The sequence below is a fragment of the Rutidosis leptorrhynchoides genome, chromosome 3, assembly GCF_046630445.1.
Source record: "Rutidosis leptorrhynchoides isolate AG116_Rl617_1_P2 chromosome 3, CSIRO_AGI_Rlap_v1, whole genome shotgun sequence".
In the NCBI taxonomy this organism is placed as follows: Eukaryota; Viridiplantae; Streptophyta; class Magnoliopsida; order Asterales; family Asteraceae; genus Rutidosis; species Rutidosis leptorrhynchoides.
Window position 1 is genome coordinate 39353561 of NC_092335.1, and position 6877 is coordinate 39360437.

The 6877-nt window shown below is 35.5% G+C and overlaps 1 pseudogene; it reads right to left on the reverse strand.

Annotated features, from left to right (window-relative positions):
• Positions 1–5919: 5919 nt before the first annotated feature.
• On the reverse strand, positions 5920–6362 carry LOC139899881 (protein EMB-1-like; annotated as a pseudogene).
• Between the last annotated feature and the right edge of the window lie 515 nt (positions 6363–6877).

Here is a 6877-nt window from a genome sequence, read left to right on the forward strand (position 1 = left end):
CCACCGGTCATCACCACAACTATCATCACCACCGAAACCACTAACCTGAAATCACCACCATCATCGTCCTTGTACTACTACTGTCCTGCTGCTGTATTCCGTCTTCTATTCCAGTTTTTTTTTCTTTTATGTATTAATCGAGTAAAACTGCTGCAACAATTGGGTTTCTATAGTTCCTGTTGACAAGATAAAGAATAATTATAATGATAATGATAATGAAAGTCGATGGTGGAAGGATGAGCTGTAAAAGAAGAAGAATAACCCTATCACTCGTTTCATGTTCCACTAATCACGGATTTATGTTTCCTCTAAAAACCGACTATCCCTTTGTTTCTTAAAAGCTGTAAACGGGCTAAACATTTTTTTTCTCTAGTGGGCTTATTAATTAGTGGGTAAATATATATGAATTGGGCCAAGATCTAGTGTTGAATCGATTAGTTGAATGGAAGAAGGAGAGTAAAGAATGAAATAGATACGGGTTATAAGAAATTAAGAGGGTTTTAATACAGAATAACAGGTCTGGACGATTGGTTAAGGGTGTTAGGGTGTGATCAGGAGGTCTTGAGTTCGAGCCTTGCAATGGCTATTTTTTTTAGAACTCGATTATAAGGCAGTTCACTAATATTATTATTATTATTATTATTATTATTATTATTATTATTATTATTATTATTATTATTATTATTATTATTATTATTATAATTAAGGGTATTATTACTAAATATTCATTAATATTATTATTTTTATTATTGTTATCTATATCAAAATCAATAAATGTAGTTTCATTAAAATTTTATAATTATTAGTATTATCATTATGTTATCAAATCATTAAAATTATTATTAATATTATTATGAGTACTATTATTATATAATTTCTAAAATCTTATCATAAATATCACTAACAGTAAAATTTATATTTTACAGATATTGTTATAAATATTATTATTATTAACATTAATTATTATTATTCTTAACAAAAATTAATATTTTTACGAAATGAATATATGAAACTTATATATAATATAAATATAAAAACTATATAACTAATAATTTTATATGAATATTTGTTCGATTACAATTATGTATATTAATAAATAAACAAATGATATAGGTTCGTGAATCCGAGGCCAACCTTATACTTTTAAAATGGTGTTAAATGTATTTTTACTACAAAATACATTAGGTGAGTATATAGTCCCTTTTAAACTCTAAATATTTTGGGATGAGAATACATGCATTTTATGATTTACGTTATGGACACAAGTGATCAAAAATAAATTCTATGTTGAGTTGTACCATGGCATATTTCTTTATACTTGGTAGCTAATATTTACATGAGGAATGTAAACGCGAATCCTGTTGATAGATCTATCGGGCCTGACAACCCCAACCGGGCTGGACGACCAGTTTTCAACGGTTGCACAGTACTTCGTTTCTGTATACTACACTTGGTACGGTGTAGTGGTTATTTAAGAATATGCTGCGATGATTTAAATGTTAAGTATGGTTACCAAGTGCTCAACTACTTTTTCATACACTTGCGAGTGTATTATGTTTAAATATATGAAATCTTGTGGTCCATAGTTATAACGCTGCTAGCATCAAACCTATATATCTCACCAACTTTATGTTGACGTTTTAAAGCATGTTATTCTCAGGTACGAATTAAGTCTTCCGCTGTGCATTAACTCATATTAAAGATATTATTTGGAGTCGATCATCGCAATGAGACCAACTGTTGAAGACTTCGTCCGAATGGATTAGTTGCGGACATTTCACTTTTGCTGCCTATAAGAATCTCATAGTTTATCAAATGGATGTACAAGCTGCTTTCCTTAACGGTTAGTTAAAGGAAGAAGTTTATGTCTATCAACCCGAAGGGTTTGTGGATCAAAAACGTCCGAATGATGTTTACTTGTTGAAGAACGCATTATATGGCCTTAAGCAAGCTCCTAGAGCATGATATGATGCACTTACCTCATTTTTGATCAAGTCTGGTTTTCAAAAAGGTACGATTGATACTACCTTATTTATTAAAAGGCATGGTGATGATATAATGTTGATTCAATTTATGTTGACGACATAATTTTGGGCTTAACAAATCAAAAACATTGCGATCGATTTGCTGCGTTAATTTCAAAACATTTTATAATGAGTATGATGGGTACATTACAATTCTTTTTAGGTTTACAAGTTCGACAACTTCCAAGTGGAATTTTCATAAATCAGTCGAAGTACATTTTGGATATTTTAAAGAAATTCGAACTTGAGTCATGTCAATCCATTGGTACTCCAATGGAAACTCATGCAAAGTTGAACGCCGATTTAAATGGAAAATCTGTCAACTCAACTAAATATCGCAGCATGATCGGATCGAGGATGTATTTAACTTCAAGTCGTCCCGATATTATGCTTGCCACTTGCTTGTGTGCACGTTATCATTCTAACCCAAAAGAATCACATTATCAGGCTGTTAAACGTATTTTCAGATACCTTAAAGGTACTGTGAATTTAGGTCTATGGTACCCAAAAGACAATGGGTTTGAATTAGTTGCTTATTCTGACGCTGACCATGGGGGTTGTAAACTTGACCGAAAAAGTACCTCTGGGAGTGTACAATTGTTGGGAAATAGACTTGTTAGTTGGTCATCCAAGAAGCAACTCTGTGTTTCATTGTCTACAGCTGAAGCTGAATATGTAGCGGCTGCAAGTTGTTGCTCTCAAGTTCTTTGGATGAAAACACAACTAACTAATTATGGGTTTAATTTTGATAAAATCCCAATATATTGTGACTCTAAGAGTGCCATTGCTATTTCATGCAATCTTGTTCAGCACACGAAAACAAAACACATAGATGTTCGCTACCACTTTATAAAAGACCACGTAGAAAAAAGAAACATAGAACTGTATTTCGTTCCTACATAATATCAACTTGCTGATATGTTTACGAAAGCGTTAGATGAGAAACGTCTTGATTTCTTAAAATCAAAAATCGGCATGTTGGACTTACCAGAACAAGAGGAACCATAATGCATAGTATATTTTTTCTACATGTTGTTTTTCATTTTAGCAGGTGTTCATGGTTTGAGGGGGAGCTAATATTCTTAATGTTCGGAAGATTTTTAGCTCAGAATGCATACTTTGAGAAATTGGTGAGAAGTTTCTTAATTATGGCTTTTGTATACTTTTGTACAGAACCCGTTCTTAAAATGTTTCCTAGCAAGGAAAAGTTTGTGAATATTTTGGTTTATTTTCGAAAATCAAAACCCAAAAATATGTTTTGTTATTCTTAAATGTTTGAAAACCAAAAATATTTTTTCTTTATTTTACTATGGCTTTTGTACACATAACAGTGCAAAACCCGTTCTTTAGTGTTTTTCTCGCAGGCTGAATCGTTAATTCATCAGTTATCGAGGTTTTACATAAACAAGAGGATCGACCTTGTTTCAAGGGGGAGTGAAAATGTCAAAATCTACCCTTCTAAACATGCAAATGTTGAGGGGGAGTAGGTTATATTATCTTTTCTTTAAAATCAACTGATGAAGGTGTAAAGTCACCTCAAAAGGAAGTAAAGTCTTCCGATAAGACACAATTTTCTGGCTTACGTCAGAATTTGTAGTCCAGAATGGCCGAAGGGGTTTCGAAAAATCTTGAAAAGGAACCCTGTGTATCGGCTAGAAGTCCTCCTGGTGACACTCATCAAAATGATGGGGTTGAGCCTCAACATCAAACAGGGTCTGGAGGTTAAACTTATCTTGATGAGGGAGATCTGTTTCGTCCAACGGAGAGGCAATATGACACTACTTCGGTAGATTTATCAGACCTCCGGAAGGATGATCTCCTTAAAGATCAGTCAGTTTCTAAGCATGACTACACACACTCCTTGGAGAGTGCAACAACTGAAAGAGATGTGTCACCTCATGACATATCAATGACTTCGGGACTCGATGTAACATCTTCCTACATTACATCGATTTCTACCGACACCAATGCGGTGTCAGGTACTGTTGGAAGGCTTGGTATAACCAAGAGCGGCAAAGTCGCACAAAAGTTCCATGATACTTCAATCATGGGGGCGGATAGCTTGCTAACGCCGACTGGAACTTCTGTGACCAGTCATCCTCACCATCCGCTGAGGTAACTCCCGGACCAACCAATACCGGTGAGGTATACAAATCCGGAAAAGTTTTGATTTCTAGAAAACTTGCCCAGTGATACCACTGGCATGCCATTTTCAAACCTGTCTAGTTTCACAACTAGCTTGATTTTTCAAAAATCAAAAACTTTATATGAAGGTCCTTATTTACCCGGGGATCAAATCTTATTGACTTCACCGCCTATCGTCTTCATACCTTCGCCACTCATACGTATCCCAAAACCCGTCCTCACGACGACTCAAACACTTTCACCGACATCGATAGGTTCTTCACTGCCATCCTTCTTTAGTGTACCGCATCTCTCCTTCAAAGACATTATAAATGTTCTTTATCAACGTGCATTGATTCGAAGCTTAGCACAGAGTCTCGATGTTATAACATCTGCTGCTTTTTCCACGCTTCACAAAGTTAATGAATGTTATCATATAACTTCCTGTAGCTCAGTGTTACATCCTCAACGAGATTATCATGACAATTTTGATTCATGAGGGAGAAAAGAAAGCTATATAGGGTACTTATTCGAATTATTTGTCAGGGGAGAATATTGGTACATCAAAGGTTAAGGACGATGCTGGTACACTTAACACATCTAGAGGAGATGGTCAAGGAGTTATTCAGTAACACGTATGGAGGGGTTGGTCACGGAGTTAGTCATAATGCTGAAGATTTGGATCTTCAAGCTATGTAATTTTGTGATTTCTTGAAATTTACAATATCTTATATCAACAAGTGTGACATGATGAAGTGTGATCCAAAATTCATCATGAGGGGGAGAACACGTTTATATGTTGATATCATGGTTCATTTCAACAGCAAATTCAAGGAATCCAAGATTTCAAATCAAAGACCTGCAAGCATCAGTGGGCCACATAATCAAAACGATTATTGTGTCGATACTGGTTTTGATTCATATGTGACGACTGCAACAACTCATCACAAAGTGCTTCCGCAACGCAACTTCAAAAGCAGATTTCAAACAACATATCCAAGAATCAATGGTTGAATCTTCAAGAGCAACAAAATCACAAGAATATAATTCAGTAAAATTACTCTGATAATGTCAAGGCAAGTTTGAAGTTTTGTCGCCAAAATCTGAAGATAATCATCATGTGTTTCAAAATAGAAAGACTTCTCGAAGAATTTCAAAGCGATTGAAGACAACAACTCGACCATCAATAATCTTCTCAATCATTCAAAGTCATTATGAAGACGAACAAAGACAACTCAAAGAGTTCATCGTGTTCATGATAAAGATCAAAAGAGGGAGATTGTTATCAAAGAAAGAGTTCATTCAACCAAGCCAGTTATCGAAAACTAGACAAGCACAATTCAATACATACGGGAGATTGTTAAGTCTCAATTTATTTTATTAAAATGTATAGAATTTGTGCTAGGACTTAATTGTAAAGGGAGTGGATATTGTGTCTATAAATACCCGCACACCCTCATTGTTAGGGATTGATGCTCCTAACCATGTTCAAGAGAGCAAGTGGAATGTTCTAGTTAGCAATCAATAACAATTTCAGTTTTACAGATCTCACTCTCTCTCTAGAACCCCAAGCTTTCTCTCTCTAGTTCTAAGCATCATTCAAACAACAAATCGAAGCTATAATTCAGGTAATTACACTTCCGCCACGAGTAGACGAACGGTAGTACATATCAAAACTTCCATAAATGCACCAAGTACATACACCACTAAACTATATTAGAAACACCTGATCATCTAAAATCTAGAAAACACCAAACTATATACTACGTAGCTAGCATCCATCATACAAACTGTACTTCCGTTGACCGTTGACCACCATCAACTTGTTGCTATACTTGGATTCGTCCAAGTTAACCCCTTCCTCCTCAGCACGCTCACCTCCGGATTTATCGCCGGTACTAAGACCGTCCTTTTTCCCCATCTCTTTGTACCCTTCACTTCCCAGCTGCTCCTTCCTCGTCTGTCCGCCCTTGCTTCGACCTTCGAATATTTATCATAAAATAATTTTAATTGTTAACATTAAATAAATAAAACAACAAATATATAGTTTATATATTGAAATACCTTCAGCAAGATGTTTTTGAGCCTCTAAGTTTTTACCACTAGTCCCACCGGGAACAACGTTTCGCCTTGAGCCGCTCGTTGGTCGACATCCTTTTTCTACTCTTGGGAGATTTGGTCTGAAATCTTTCGTGATTCTTGTTGCCACGCCATTCTTATTCTTACTTGTTAACTGATTTTTAATGTTCTGTAAATGATGAGTGTTAACGTTGGGTAAATTTTGGTATATATATATATATATATATATATATATATATATATATATATGGTTAAATTAACATGCACGATGGCACGTAATATGATGAGGTGGCGATGTAGGATCGTTTTCAGGTCCACCAACATGTACAAAATATAAGCTCATGAGTTCCACATTTCTCTAAAACCAATTGGTATATGCACATTTGTATCTTTCAATTTCCGATGTGGGACACAATGGATCGATTAGCTCCAACAATCACCCCCTTAATCGATTCATTCCACGCTACTTCCACGGACACGTTCAATACCATCTCGACTCTTCTCGGACACTCGACCTCCTCCTTGGTCACGTCCATAGTCATCTCGCTTTGAACCTCCGCTACCATTCTGCACCGTCCACACATCTGGGCTATAACCGAGCTCTGATACCATTTGTAGGATCGTTTTTAGGTCCACCAACATGTACAACA